The sequence below is a fragment of the Crocodylus siamensis genome, chromosome 3 (assembly GCF_052110815.1).
Source record: "Crocodylus siamensis isolate JL-2025a chromosome 3, ASM5211081v1, whole genome shotgun sequence".
NCBI lineage: Eukaryota > Metazoa > Chordata > Crocodylia > Crocodylidae > Crocodylus > Crocodylus siamensis.
Window position 1 is genome coordinate 256,765,772 of NC_143397.1, and position 15,554 is coordinate 256,781,325.

A 15,554-nucleotide genomic window follows, 5' to 3' on the forward strand; every position below is an offset into this window, starting at 1 on the left:
TCCCCTTGTCCAGTGGCCTGGCCCTGCCCTGCCTGCCTGGGGTGGCACAGATGCCCGTGGAGGAGGGGAAAGGAGGAGCCAGACAGCAGCTGGAGGAGGGGGATGGCATCAGCCCAGGGCAGGGAGGGCTCCTTGCTTCCTTGCACCACAAAAAGGTTGAGCGTCTCTTGCTGGCAAGGGGGGGGAGGGGAAGGACCAGTCCCTATGCAAGAGCTGGGGGGTGTCCCCTCTCCTCCCCCTCTCCCAGGTCTGTGGTGCCTCGGGGGTTAAAAGGGAGCGGGTGCATGCAGCCTGGCACATCTCCATCCTCTGCCTCCCCCTCTGCCCTCTCTGGGGCCGGGCAGCTGGGTGCCAGGGGCTCGGGAGGGCAAGGGAAGGGGCCAGATGCCTATTCCTAGTCCCTTATAGCCCCCCGGGGAGGGCAAAGAGTCTCCTCCCGCCCCAATCCAATGGCTGGTGCCTATAAACCCCGGCTGAGCTGCAGGCACCGGGGGTGAGGAGGGGCAAGGGGTGCCCAGCCCCGCCAGGGGCTCACTGATGTGCAATCAAGACCCCCCACCTCACCCCACCCCGCAGCTCCTGCCCCCCCGATGGCACGAAGTTCTCTGGTCTTCGGAGCCAGGCGCTGCCTCTGCTCCTGCTCCACGCACCCAGGCACCCCTCCACCCGTGCACCGACCTACCCATCCGCCCGTGCACCCCTGCACCGACCTACCCATCCATCCGCCCGTGCACCCCTGCACCCAGACACCAACCTACCCATCCATCCGCCCGTGCACCCCTGCACCGACCTACCCATCCATCCGCCCGTGCACCCCTGCACCCAGGCACCAACCTACCCATCCATCCGCCCGTGCACCCCTGCACCCAGGCACCAACCTACCCATCCATCCGCCCGTGCACCCCTGCACCCAGGCACCAACCTACCCATCCATCCGCCCGTGCACCCTTGCACCGACCTACCCATCCATCCGCCCGTGCACCCCTGCACCCAGGCACCAACCTACCCATCCATCCGCCCGTGCACCCCTCCACCAACCTACCCATCCATCCATCCATCCATCCATCCATCCAACGCCCGTGCATCCACCTGGGCACCCCTCCACCCTCCCTCCGGGGCGGCCCGCTGCAATCCCGGGGCAGGTCGGTGGCTCGGGCGAGAGCTGCCCGCTTCGCCCGGCGCGGTCCGTGTGTGCGCGCGTGTGTGCGCAAGTGCCACCCCTCCCTGCCTCCTCCTCCTCCTCCTCCTCCTCTCTCTCTCTCACTCTAATGTGTGATCTGGAAAGCTTATAAAAGCCTGATGTAATCCTGAATGCAGCCCCTGGCTACACAGCCTGGATCTAGTGGCACCGCGAGCGAGCCGGGCGCCGGATCCGCGCCCCCCCGGAGCGGGCAGCCAGGCTCCGGCAGCCCCTCGGGGCCGGGGACCCCCTCTGCCCCCTCGCCCGTGGGCTGGCGAAGGCGACTGGATGGGACCTACTCCTCTCGCGGCTGGGCACTGCGGGCTGCCCGCCAGCCTGGCGGCTCCCGGGGAGGGCAGCGCCGGGCTCCCCCCCTGCTGAGACCCCAGCCCCCCGTTAGTATTAATTGGTGCAGGATTTTGGGACCTGTCCAGCCTCCTTCTTCTTCTCCTTTGATTCCCCCCCCTCTTAAGACAGCCCCGAGCCGGGGGGGCGAGGAGAGGCGCTTCCCACGCCGCCCCATGGTTGTTCGGGCTCCCCGGGATTTGGGGATGCTCCGGAGCTGGAAGTCCCCAGCCGGGAGGCGGAGGATATAACGTCCTGGAAAGTGCGCAAGGTAAGGGGGCTCCGGCTCCTCGTGCTGTGGCTTGGGTTTCTTAATTAATTTTGTTTTTAATTGGGGGTGGGGGGGTTGCTCCCCTGGCTCGGATGCGGCGAGGCTGTCTTGCAAGCAGTGCGAAGGGGAGGACTGAAGGGGGTCTGCGGGATGCAAGGGCGATGACGGGGGTCTGGAAGTTGCAAGTTCTGGAAATGCGGGTCTTGGGCAGCGGCAGAAAAGGGGAGGGGGCTGCAAACAGGCTGTCCCTCCCCAGGGACTGGGGGCCGGCAGCCGCCGAGCAGCTCCTAGCAGGCTCCAGAGCCGGCGGGGGCGGCCGTCTGTCCGGCGCGCAGTTACCCCGCACTGCCCCAGCGAGCCTCGGCCGGGGGCGGGGAAGGAGAGCATCGCAGAAACAGCCCCCCCCCCTTCAAATCTCCCCGGTGCTGGAAAGCCGGGAGCAAGCTGCGGGCGGGGGCGGGGGGCACCCTCCAGCCGTGCCCGAGCGGCTGGGGCAAAGCCGGGGGGGCGCCTGCAGCGGGGCAAGGTCAAAGAGGGGGGGCGTGTGTGTGCACTGGGGGGTATATACGTGCAGTGGGGCGGTGTGTATGTGCATTAGGGTGCGGGGCAGGCGGGGGGGTGAGTGCCCCCCCGCACCTGTTGCTCCCCCCGCTCGCCGGGCCCCGCTCGGCAGGTTGCGGAGCCCCCACTCCTCCTGCCTGGGTGGGGGCGGCTCGGGGGAGGCGCTGGGAACCCCCCCAGGACGGAGCCGATCCCGGGGTCCTTGCACTGGGAGGGAGGGGCATAGGGGTGCATTGGGGGGATGCGTGCATGGGGGTGTGCGTGTATTGGGGGTATATATGTGCGTGTGTGTGTGCATTGGGGTCTATATGTGGATGGGGATGTGTGTACATTGAAGGGTATGGTGTGTGTGTGTGTAAGGGGGAAGTGTGTGCATGGGGGGTATAAATGTGCAAGTGTGTGTGTGCATTGGGGTCTATATGTGGATGGGGGATGTGTGTACATTGAGGGGTATGGTGTGTGTGTGTGTGTGTGTAAGGGGGATGTGTGTGCATGGGGGTATAAATGTGCAAGTGTGTGTGCGCATTGGGGTCTATATGTGGATGGGGGATGTGTGTACATTGAGGGGTATGGTGTGTGTGTGTGTGTAAGGGGGATGTGTGTGCATGGGGGGTATAAATGTGCAAGTGTGTGTGTGCATTGGGGTCTATATGTGGATGGGGGGATGTGTGTACATTGAGGGGTATGGTGTGTGTGTGTGTGTGTGTAAGGGGGATGTGTGTGCATGGGGGGATGTATATGTGCATGGCCGGGGCTGTGTGTACATCGAGGGTATGGTGTGTGCGCGTGTGCATGGGGAGGATGCGTGCAGTGGGGGGTGTATAGGTGCGTGGGGGCTCTGGGTGCATGGGGATCCGAGCTGCTGCCACCCTGGATCAGACCCCCCCCTTGACCTCCCATGGGGGGGGGGTGCCAGCCCCGCCTGCTGCAGGTGGGGAAACTGAGGCAGGCGGCGGCGGCGGCGGCGCATGCGCAGGCGCGGCGGCCGGCGCGGCGGCAGGTGGCGCTGTGCGCTCAGTTATGGCGGCGGCGGCGGCGGCGCCGTGCCGGGGGGGCGGGTGTCCCCACCCGAGCGCGGCCGGGGGGGCGGGTGCCCCTGCGCCGGCAGCAGGCCCGGCCTGCCCTCCGCGCTGGGAGCTGCAGTGCAGAGGCTGCGTCCGCTGCCCTCGGGAGAGGGGCCCCCGCCGGGGCACGACCGCCCAGGAGCAGCCCCGCTCCCGGGTCTGCGGCGCACGCGCCCGCGCCTGTTGCTGGAGAGCGGAGTGGGCAATTCATTACCTGCAGGAAACCTGCAGCGGTAAACAGACCCCTCACCTTTTGGGGGGGCCGCTTCTCGTGCTCCAGCACCCCGCTGCTCCTCTTGCGTTTCCAGGGGCAAGCCAGGAAGGCAGCGCTCCCTGCGTGGTGGCTCCCGAGTCCCCGCTCCTGCCTCTCTTTTTTAAAATAGCTCTCCCCCTGCCCAGAGAAAAGTAAGCGCGTTGCAGTGCGCCCGTGTCTTCAGATCTGGCTTCTGGCCCGGTCGTTTGTGGAAAGCAGGCGCTATTGATCTCCCTGCATTGGTTGGAAGGAGCACAACACGTCTGCAGACAGTGCTGTGTGGTATCTGACAGCAGGATGCTTCAGCTCCCAGCCCGCGCCTGCATCCTTTTGGTGGGGCTGTTTGATAAGGGCTGGGTCTCTGCCCCATGCTCGGCCAACCTTGGAGGGGGCGCCGGGCTGGCAGGCGGGCGCGCGACTCCCGGAGAGAGTTAAGTGCTGAGCTGGAAGCGGTGGGCGTGCTGTTGATGCCTGATCCAGGGGGCACCCCTTGGGATGTGCAGCCGGGCAGAGAAGCGCATGTGCAAGGGCAGTGTCCCCTGGTTGCTCCAGTGCCGTCTTCATCCGCAGCTCGTGCTCTTCCGGGCCCGCTCACCCTGGACTCAGCTGCGGGCTCGGTCAGCCCCTCACCCTGAGCCACTGCGACCCTGAGCTACAGCATCCTCTGTCCCCCTAACCCTAACCCTAACCCTAACCCTAACCCTAACCACCTCTGTTGCCATCTGCAGCCTCCCGTGGTTTTCCAGGGCGGGATGGTTCAACACAGCCCTTCCAGCATCCTTCCCGAGTGTCCTGCACCCTGTCCTGACGGGGAGTCCCCCCATGCAGGGTATATTGAAGGTGCTGAGGGGGTTAAGCACGTGTGAAGTGGTTGGACGATGCAGTGTTCATATGGGACTGGATTGGCCACCAAACTCTTCTCTTGTACGCTCAATGCTTCTTGCCGGGAGGCCGGTTGCTGTAGAAGCGCTGCCTTTCCTCTCCTGCCGGTGTGCGTGATAGATGGCTGTTAAGTGCTGTGGTTTGCAGTATCTTTGGAGGTCTTAAAAAACACATATGAAGGAAAATTAGTAGCAAATTAGGTCCCTTCAGACAGTCTGTTCATCATTGTGTCTTGGGCTTGGAAATTACTTACTGTTAGGCTAAGAGCAAGGGGTTTTGTATTACTTTGATTATGCCGAGATAATCTGTCATGTTGTTCCACGAAGCTCTCAGAAAATAAAAAATATGATAATATTTTAAATCAGAGGCCTGCTTGATTGGTGACTCCGTCTCTCAAAGACACACATCAGTGCCTCCTTTATGAAAATTTAAATTGGTTACCTCTGTCGGAGAAAATGAGAGATCATTTGCTGATTTTTCCTTTGTTGGAGTGGGTTTTCCTCCCTGCCCCTACCTCTGCAATCAAAATTAAACCGGAGGGAGGTTGGGTTTTTGGGGTTTTTTTCTCTCGGCTCTTCCCGTGTTTTCCCAAGACATCGCTTTGATCGGGAAGTGACCAGCTGACCTGAACCAAGCAGTGGCAATCCGCAGCTCTGCTGTGCATGCAATCATGCCGTATGCATGCCATACGCAATGTGACATCAAAGGAGAAAATGGTGTTTTGAGGAGAATTAAATGCGGAGCTCTTGGCCTGTGAAAAAGGGGCTCTTTTCCTTCCCTAGCTCAGCAGGCTGCAACGGTGTTTGTGTGGGCAAAAGCACACGGCGAGACCGTGACAAATCCCACTGGCGCTCAAGCAGGTAGTGAGATGCCTCCTCCAAACCGGAGCGTGGTTTGAATTCAGGAGAGTTTTGCTGCGGGTGCCCTGGTCCAAGAGATGGATGGGGGGTTTCTGGTGACCAGCAGATGTTTACAACATCAAGCATGGAGAGCCAAGAGCTCAGGGCGTACACCGCGTCTGTACCGCTGCCAGGCTCTTGTTTCTGAACTGCTGCTGCATTCGACGAGGGTTAGACGCCCTCCACTTCTGCTGCCAGGTTGTCCTTGCTGGCTGCAAGCTCTCGCCAACTCGGCAAGCTGTGAACTCATCTCTGACGTTGCCCTTGAGGGCATTTTTCTTGATAGGAACTGCATGGGTCTTGCTGGAGTTGTCTTGCTAAGAGGCTAGGCAGTGGATTAGTACGGGATGGCATGAACCGGGGATGCTCTGGAGCTCCCTTCCAGCCCCACTTCTCTATATTGCTATGAGTCACATGAATTTGTCCAGATTGTCCTCCCCTCCCTTGATCCTCAGGGGAAAGGCATCACCCATGAGACCTCATCGCAAGCTGCAAATCACTCCTAAATGCATTTTTTTTGTGGTGTGCATGTATGTGCTTCCATTTGTCTTTCCTTGCGGCTCAGGTTTCCCTTTGTCAAGCTTTATCTTCTCGATACTTTAGAGAGCCAAGGCGTCGGTGCACTATGTCCTGGCTGTACCCCCACCCAACACCAGGATTGCCCGCTGGCCCAGCACGACCCTTCCTATCTTGAAACAGATCTGGCTGGATAGTTTGACCCAACTCCGTGCGTGACGTGACTCAGGCTATGCTAAGGGTCACCCTTCATTAGCTGGAAGCCAGCGGCGTGCATCCTTTCTTGGAAATAAATGTCCATCGGATCCCAGCAAGCACAGGCCAACAGGCCTTCGCAAGGAAACTTGTTCCAATGGGTTCGCTGGTATTGAAAGCCCTGCTGATGGATTTATTCTTCAAATAGGTTTGTTTGCTTTAACAAGTCAGTTATTCATTGGATATTGCCTTGGGGCATGTGGGATTGATGGGCTTGGCTCGTTAATCAGCTGTTTTGTTGTAGAGGATTTTGCCGCCACCCGAGGTTCGAGTAAATCAGCGCATTGACCCTTTCAGCGTCTACTTCTGCACCAAGCCACTTGCTCAAGAGCCTTTCCCTGCACTCCTGAGACAGACTGCTAATCCCACCTCCCATCCCCTGCTGTTTGGCACTGCTGGACGATGCCGACCCACTGAGCTGCCTGTCTGTACGTTCCTGCCCTGATGGTACCGGAGATATGCACCGTTGCCATTTCTGGGATAAATTTTTTTTTTTTCTGTGTCGCCCCACTTACGCATCTGTGAATGGAAAAGGGAAGCGTGAAAAAGCCTTTAATCAAGCACCAAACGGGAAGAGAGAAATCTGATTGCAAGTAGCAGCCCTGATGCCTTGAACGTTTAAGGAGTTGGCCCTGCTAATCTTTACTTCTCAGATGTTGTTCTACAATCAAATCAGCCTATCAAGCCGAACCCCGGGTTAATTGCTGGTGGAAAATGCTCAGTGGCTGTGCACACAAAGGGGAGGATGGGGGAGCGTGCGGCCTTGTCATGCTTACAGCAAAGTAACCACGCCTGGGAGCACGGAGAGGGACTCTCCTCCCTGCATGGCTTCCCCTGCATCTCGAGACAGAGGTAAAAGTGCCTGGGATCATCTTTGCCACTGGCAGCCTCCAGGACTTGAGCCAAGAAAAATCCCCACCTTGGACACTCACTGTATTTTTGGGCATGTGTATGAGTAAGTGTGCAGTAAGTGATTCCTGCTCAGGTCCTTCTGCTGTTTCTGCTTTGTACATCCCTGTAGCTGCACACAGCGCTGGGGCCAGTCCCCGTGCATCCCCATGCATTCCCCTGGGGTGCCCAGCTCTCTCGGTGACTTGCTAGTGAGCGGTGCTGCAGGACGCGGGCAAGGAGATGGATGTGGGGGGCGCGAAACACAGCAAACCTTCCAGCCTGTTTATCGCAGTGGTTGCAATGGACATTGCCAAGCCGATTGAACAATAGTAAATGGAGCACAAATATTCTCACTCTGTGTCCGGCATGGTTTACCAGCTAGAGGGCTTTAAAAAAAAAAAATCCCGTATACCTTGAGTTGCCAACTTCTGGATTTGCTGCAATATTGTTAACTGACTGCACGGTCCAGGATTTCCAGTCCCAAACACTGAGCTATTTCTGCTGTTGCCAAGATGAGTGCCTGGGACCTGAAAGGTGGAGGGCTGGGGATGGGGCTGGAAATGCCAACTTTACATCCATGAGCCTTGGGACCTTCATTTAGGTAAAGTGGAAGTTAGGCTTCAAATAGCCATGCTAGGGAGCAGGGATTGACTGGCTGCCCTCAGTCCTGATGCATCCCTCCACGTAAATAACTGGACACGTGCACGGGATGGTGGGAATGCTGGCTCCCACCCTGGGTTGGTTGGTGACTTTATGTGGGGGTCTATTGCATGGAAAAAGCAGGGGCAGAGTTACTTGCATCTTGTTTCTGATTCTCTGCTCTGCACTTCTCGGAGGGGGCCAGTCAAGCGGCTGTGGTTGGGATACCCTTGTGAAGCAGGAGATCTTGCTTAGCTTAAGCCTATCTCGGTTCACAGCCTTGCACCATCCGCTGAGAGCAAGCTGTGTTTCAGGTGGGGAGCAATTAGGGTGAAGTGTCATAGCTGGATGAAGGTGTTGCTTTGTGCTTCCTAGCTGGGCTCAAATACATTTGGGGCCGTGTACATGGTGACCTATTAGTAGTCATTGCCAGCATGACATGGAGAGAGTACTACAGCACGCACTATAGGGAAGACTGCTGCGTGGATGCTTCTGGGGCTGGCTAATTGCCAGGTGTTCAGCCACAGTTGCTCTGAGCACTTCCTTCATTGGCTGCTGCCCTGGTTTGCAAGGCTTGGCTAGCCCAGTGCCGCTGGAGGGAAGGAAATCTGCTGTGCCATGGTTGAGATGCACGTGACATGTCTTAGGCCCTCCGCAGCATGGTGCACTTGGGTGGTGTGGCTACAGAGAGACCTGCGTTCTTCGGGGCCCTTTGCTATGTTACCTTTGGTCCCAGAGCAGGAGAGATTGTGCTCGCTCTGCACCACAGCAATTGTATTGGTTGCACGCCACCAGCTTGTACGTGAAGTCTCTCATTGTGCAGTCTCTCATTGTGCAGATTAACGATGGCTCCATGCATCCCCATGCAGCCAGCTTCTCCCCACAGCCCTGTCTTTGGTGCTTCCTGCAGTGTCCTTGGTTCGCAGTATGGATGCACCTGGTCTTATGATACTTCCTCGTCTTCCCTTGCCTACTGGGCCTGGTAATCACCAGCGGATCGAAGGTGAAGTAGCAAGCAAGCCCAGCTATCCTGAATCCCAGCCCAGAGGTGCATCAACCAGAGTAGCAGTGGTAGGAAAGTCTTACAGGACAAATAATTATTTATAACAACTTCTGGTGGGGAGTGTTAAACACTGGCCCGGTTCCTCTCCAGAAGTGGCTGCACCTGTACTTAGGGTGAAAGATTTCTCTCCCTCTCTGGTGAGCCAAACATAGGCACCCCTTCCAGCCAGAGGTTGCTATAGGCTGAGTGAGCATGTTGAAACCCACACCTCCTACCTCCATTCACAACCCAAACACCCTGTTTCCCAGATAATGCAACTTTTGTTGAGGTGCTCTATGGCTATTTGAACTCTCAGCCCTGCTGAAGTTGCTGTTGATTAGGGAGCAGACAGCATAATCTCCCTTTGGAAGTTATTTGTAGAAGGAGGGGCAAACACCCCCCCCCCAAGTCATTCTGGTGCAAATGTCAGCAATGGGGTGGTGAATTAATGATGCTATTCTGTCAGGTTTTCCAGCTGGGTCTTGCCTCCGTCCAGATACACCAGGGGCAGGCAATTATTTTCGGTAGAGGGCTGCTTACCGAGTTTTGACAAGCTGCTTCCCTCTCTGGCACAAGGAAGCAGGAACAGCCCCACAGTCCCAGGCCAGAAGCCTCTGCTAGGCAGGGGCTTCTAGTTGTGGGGGCAGGGCTGGGTGAGCCTTGCTGCTGGGTCCTGCCACCGGCTTCCTCTGGATCCTACTGCCCTTGCTCCTGTCATCTTTGACAGGTAGCCAGGAGCAAATAAATATTCATTTTCTAGATTTTTTAGGGGACCCGTGGGCCAGACAGAATGGCCTGGGAGGCCGGATCTAGCCTCCAGGCTGTATTTTGCCCACCCCTGTGATACATGCTGGCATTCAAATGTGTCATCACAAAAGTTGCTCCATTTGCCAAAACTCCAGAGTGGTGCAGGTGGAGAGGGAAGGTTTGGGGGATAGAGGGGACCACCACAATTCAATGGCATTGAATTGGAAAGGCATCTCGCTGCACCAGCATCCTCAGGAAGGAATAGTCCTGAGGCTAAGTCCGTGCTCTTGAATGGGGGAGTTCAGCCCTTGGCTTTGCTACGGACTGCCCGCCTCATTGTGGGCAAGGGGTTTAATTTCACCATGCTGTTATTCTCCCTTTGAAAAATAACAGCAAACACTGTTAGCTTGCTTCCATCTATTTCTTTATTTGTCTTGTCTCTGGGTTGTGAGTGTTTAGAGGCAAACACGGTCTTGCAATATCTACATACAGCACCTAGCACATCAAGGCCTGGATTTTAGTTGGGGCTTCTGCGTGCTACGAGGCTAGAAATAAGGAGGATGGCAGAGCCCAAAGCCGTCCCTGATGGGTGACTTAATTAGTATGGAGTAATTTAGCCTGGTTTTGCTCTGGGGTAAAGAGGGGGCACATGATCAGTTCTCCCAAGCTGGCTGCTATTACAGTGCAAGGCCATTTGGAAGCAGAGTTCACTGCATTGAGCAAATGAGATGACGTCAAGTAGGGGAGCAGGCATGTTCCCCGCCGTAACTCTCCCCTGTGATAACATTATTGTCCATTTTCCAAGGGGGATCAGTACCCTCCAAGAACGGATGTTACCCTGGATTCGAGCGATTTACTACATAACAGCAAGTCCACTCCTGCTATATAGCGAAGTTGCGCTTACCATGCTCTAAATGCGTTGTGTGCCCACACCGGGAGCCAGGTCCGTTGATCATCAGAGTGCGGAGAGCCAAGTTTTTTCTGAACATTGAGAACCTGCTGGGGTTTTGGGGTGGGATGGGACAAAGGGCTTGGTTTTGCTTGGGCCTGAGATTCCTGGCCAGCACGCCATGCCAGACGTTACCCGTTTGGTCTGTCACGGGTGCCGTGCGGCAGCAGCACACTGAGTTTTACATAACATCCCTTATAAATACCCCCACAGCAGAAACAGCCCTGGCCCCGTGTTCTTGCTTTGACACCTCGGGCCCCAGGTACTGAGTAGCAGAGAGATCAGCGGTGTTCGAGAGCAGCGATGTGCCGTGCCAGCGGATGGCGTGGACAGAGTTCAAGCGCGGTGCTCCGCTTCCTTTTATTTCAAGGCATCTCTAACTCTATTTAGTCGAGTGTAGGAAAACAGAGGAGGAAAGCACTTTTCTTCCCAACAGAAATAAATAAAAGCCCATTGTTCCTAGAGGCTTGGGGGCCAGGTGCATCCTGGTGCTATTGTTAGCGGTAGAGAAGCATCTTGATTCTGGACGAGATGTGACCTGTGGAGGTCCCTTCCAGCTCTTCTTCGTGATCCCTGGTTTCTGTACGGCAGCTGCTGTGTTTTAGGTGTTTGCAGGCCTGCTCCTATCCTCCTTCCTTCAGGCTACACCAGGCAGGTGTGGGAAGACTGGGGAAGAAGCAGTGGGGTTTACAGCAGTGGACTGGGAATCAGTGCACCTGGGATCTTGTCATTGCTTTGCCTTGAACAGCCATCGCTTTTGCCGTTGCTTCCACTCACTCTGCCTTAGTCCCTCACCCCTTTCTGATTTATGTTTTAACCTTCTGGAATAGGGTCTGGCCTCATTACATACTAGGGAGCATGAGGCTCTGGTCTCAGAGGAAGCAATACAAGATGAGACCATCATCATCATCATCATCATCATCATATAGAATAAGTGTACCAGGAAATAGTGCAGGGAGCAGCGTGCCCATCACATCACAGGCCCTGACCACTGAGCTGGAGGGGGTTGTTCAAGGATGTATTTTGGTGCAGCAGATTGGTATTTTCCAAAAATTGAGCTGTCTGCCCTCATGGATTTGCATTTGATAGCTCATCCAGCGCCAGTTTAGCACTATGGGCTGCCTTATTGAGCCTCTTGTGTGTCTCTGATGTCTGGGCTAGGGTCAGAGGTGTGCACGGATGGTGTCTGTCTGTCAAGTCAGTGCTTCTTAATGGGCTAGAGAGTAAAGTTAGCTTCAGGATAGGGGCACTGGCAGACAGAGGAAATACTTTGTATTGCTGCACCTTTTTGTCTCAGCAGAGATGTCTGTTGGCTGGAGAGACTCTTCTAGCTCCTGCCTTTGAACTGAGCTCCTGAATTTCCCAGGGAGTAGTTTACTCTGCAGCATAGTGTATTATATGTAGTATTTCCCATGGTCCTGGCTGTACCTTGTGCCTAAATCATAGAAAATGAGGGTTGAAGGGACCTCAGGAGGTCACATCTAGTCCACCCCCCTGCTCAAAGCAGGACCAGGCCCAGCTCCATCATCCCAGCCAAAGCTTTGCCAGCCTGGGTCTCAAAAGCCTCCAAGGATGGAGATCCCACCACCTCTCTGGGTAGCCTGTTCCAGTGCTTTACTACCCTCTGAGTCAGAGAGTTGTTCCTAATATCTAACCTCAGCTACTCTTGCTGCAGCTTGGGACCATTGCTTCTTGTTCTGTTAACTGACCATGCACCTATTGCATTACCTACATGCACCTATTGCATTACTGTCCCTGGAGCACTGAGGTCCATCCTCCCATGGGCACGTGGTCAGTCGGCATTAGCATCAGAGTCCTTGTGAAATCATGACACAAAACATGGAAGCTCAGCCTATTCACTGTCATGGTAGCGCACCTGGCCCCAGTCATGTTGCTGGCTGTCCCATTTTGCTGATCCAGGGCAGGGTTGTTCCTGCCTCCCCTAAAATGTCCTAGCATGTTCCTGGTACAGAAGAGCTGCCATTTCCATCCCACAGGGTGACTCATTTCCAGCAACCGGGGGAAGCGACCCTGTTCACACCAAGCTTTATTCTTCTGGATGGCAGCTCTTCTATAAAAATAACAGACAAGAGCCTTTGCTCAGTCAAAGCACCTTTAAAGCCTTGCCCCGATGCCACCTACCTATGCGGGGGTCTTTATCCCCAAGCTTACACGGTGATCTTGACTTCTTGGCTACTCTGACTGCTAGGATAGCCCTGGCCACCGCCTGATGCAACTGGAAGAAGCTCCTGAGCCAAGCCCAGTCCTTCCTAAACGGGACCTTGCTGCTTTGGGGTCTGCGATGAATGCAGCTCACCCAGGCTTCGAGGCTCCCAGCCCAAAGCAGAGTTAGAAACGACGAATGTGTTTTTATCCATGATACGTTTGCGAAGGGAAACGGCTCCGGTGCTCTAAAAGCCTCGCTGCAGCTCATACTTGAGAAAGAGTCATGGCTTGAATGCTTCTCCCCCGAAAAAAAGAAAAATCAGTGGTACAGAGTTAACTGTGAAGTACGTGCCAGTGCGTGGACCGAGCGGCGAGCTACTTTCATGGAGACATTCATCCGGGGAGGGGGGCTGCCTTCGCGCGGAAACCTGGAACCGTAACCATCAGCCACTTTTATGGCACCGTAGATCACACGATGAAAAACACGTTTAATTCCACGGTCAGGTCACTTTTTAGTTAAAAAGGACAGAATGGACTTAATTTACAAGCCTCTTGAACTTTATAGCCTGCTTTTAGAGTTATACGTGTTATTTAGTGCTCAACATGTGTTGTAAAGATTGATTTTTATTTTTCCGCCCCCATTTGCTGAGTCAGAGGGAGTCTCGCGTTCCCCCTCCCCCACCTCAAGCCCATCAGAGCTAGGGAGGCTTCAGCATTGGGAATGAAGTGATCAGGAGCACAGAGGTGGAGTAAAGCTAGGCTTGATTTGGGATGGGGTGACGGGACGCCAAGTCGGCCAAAGCTGTGCGGGCGCCAACTCCCCGGGAAGTGATGTACCCCGTAAAAGAACAGCTTAAAAAAAAAAAAAATTAATAACTAAGGAAAAAAACCCCACTGCCATGTGACTGGGAAAGACAAGTCATAAAATAAAGGTTTAAAATGCATTAACTCCTAATGCTTCACTCTCAGGCCTGGGCAATGCTTACTTCTCAGTGCTTGCAGTGGGAGGCAGGCTTCATCATGGTCTGTGCAACAAAACCCCACCTTGTCCCCAGGGGCTTGCTGACCTCAGGAGGTTGCTTTTGCCCCAATGCTGCAGCTTTTCCCCACATGACACTCTCCTTTCATCCCCGCTCGCTGGGGCTTTGCACTGGCAGGCTTCCCTGCCTATACGTCCTCGGAGCTGGAGATCCCCAGCACCATCCGGAAAGCAGGGTGCAGTTAGCCAGCCCACTTGCAAAGCCCCTCAACCCGGCCCCTGTGCAACAGAGCCATTAACCCCATTCCCTGCCAGAACCCCAAAAGCACTTCCAACAGGAAACTTTAAAACAAGCAATAGGACCACATAATCATTAATCGTCAGAGGTAGACAGATGTGAAATGATGAAATTAGGGGACAGGGATTTCCAGTCATCCGGAGGGATGTGTTGCAATACAGGGTTTGTTATACCTGTTTTATCTTCTTGCAGGGGAAGCAGGCAGAGGTAGGGGAGGCGATGCCCACAGTCATGTGGGGTTTGCAAAGGCATAGGCAGGCAAGGGGGTAGTGGAGACTCCCTGTGGCATGAGCAAGCTTTTTAATTGATAGGAAGCAAAATGTGAGCCCTACAAAGGGAAAAGCCATTGCAAGGGAGTAAAGGGAGTGAAGGAGATGACTAGAAGGAAACTAGCTTTAATACCCAGAATTATCCTAATTCTTCGTCCCCTGGTAGCAGGCAGGTCCTCTCGATGGCATCGTATGGCAGAGAGAGGGAGACCTCGTGCATCTTACTGCCTCCCATAGGTTGCGGAAGGTCTTCGATTTCAAGGTCAAAACATCTTGTCTGCCTTCCTGGATAATGCAGACTAGGTTTCAGTCGACCATCACCGCCTCCTGCCCAAACCGTGCAGTGGGGGGAAACTTTCGAAAGGCACTCGGGCTCGACTTGAGGATTTGTGGGAGAGAATCAACCACATCCTGTGAAGGAGGAAAGACCGAACAGGATGCTGAAATGATGAAGAAGGCAGACCTCCACTTCTCCCACCCCCACATCTTGTGCCTGGCTGACCCTCCATGCTAGTTATTGTTACAGGCGCTGGGGGACGCCTGGGCCGTGCATGGAGGCAGGCAGTTTGCTTTTTGTTTCCCAGGAGTGGTGCAGCCAGCAATGAAAAGTGCTGCTTGCCTCCCATTTTCTAAAGGGGGCTTCAGTGGTAGGGCCCTGGAGGATCATCAGCACTAGGTAGATAACACCGTGCCTTGCTGCTAGGCTGGGTGAAACGGTGGTGCAATTTCCCAGCTGAGAAGAGGGCCGTGAGGATTTTTGCTCTGCCTGCGAGACGCTTCGCTCAGGCAACTGCTTCCTATCGCGACGTGTTAAGCTGGCATCCAAAGCAACATTGCAGCAAGCACTTTTGGACGCACTGTTAACTGTCCTTTAAAGAGGAGGTGTGGAGAAGTGTACTGCATTGCCCAGTATACGGTGCTGGCAATGCCTGGCCAACTGCAGTAAAACTAGGGCTATAAATAAAGCTCCAGGATCCGTGTGTGTCTGTTCGCTGGGGATGATCTTCTGAGATGACTGGGCATTTGTCTCTAGACCTCAGTTTAATATCCATACCCCAGCCTTTTTTTTTTTTGCTCTAGTGCAATGTGAGCAAAGCAGCACAGGACTCGCGGTCTGAAACAGCAGACAGCAGGCACGGTGACAAGTCCCATCACGCTGCCAAGGCTTTATCACAGAAGCTCCTAGAAATTCAAAGGAGCAGTTCACGGGAAGCAAAAATCTCCTTGTTCCTGCAGCAACGTGCACAAAGGCACTCCGTTCCCATCCGTGCAACCTGCGGGCACTCAGCACCAGTGTAGATCAGGTGCCTATTTCTGCATGTCGACAGGCATCCCAATTAGAAAATAT

The 15,554-nt window shown here is 55.1% G+C and overlaps 1 protein-coding gene across 8 annotated transcripts in view; it reads left to right on the forward strand.

Annotated features, from left to right (window-relative positions):
* The first annotated feature begins 1,287 nt into the window (after nt 1-1,287).
* Nucleotides 1,288-15,554, forward strand: part of ADGRB1 (adhesion G protein-coupled receptor B1) — a 320,747-nt gene continuing 306,480 nt past the window's right edge. For all 8 annotated transcript variants that reach the window (XM_090040749.1, XM_090040747.1, XM_090040750.1 and 5 more), the window contains exon 1: nt 1,288-1,796. The gene's annotated coding sequence lies outside the window, so the exon portion shown is untranslated. The remainder of the gene's footprint in view (nt 1,797-15,554) is intronic.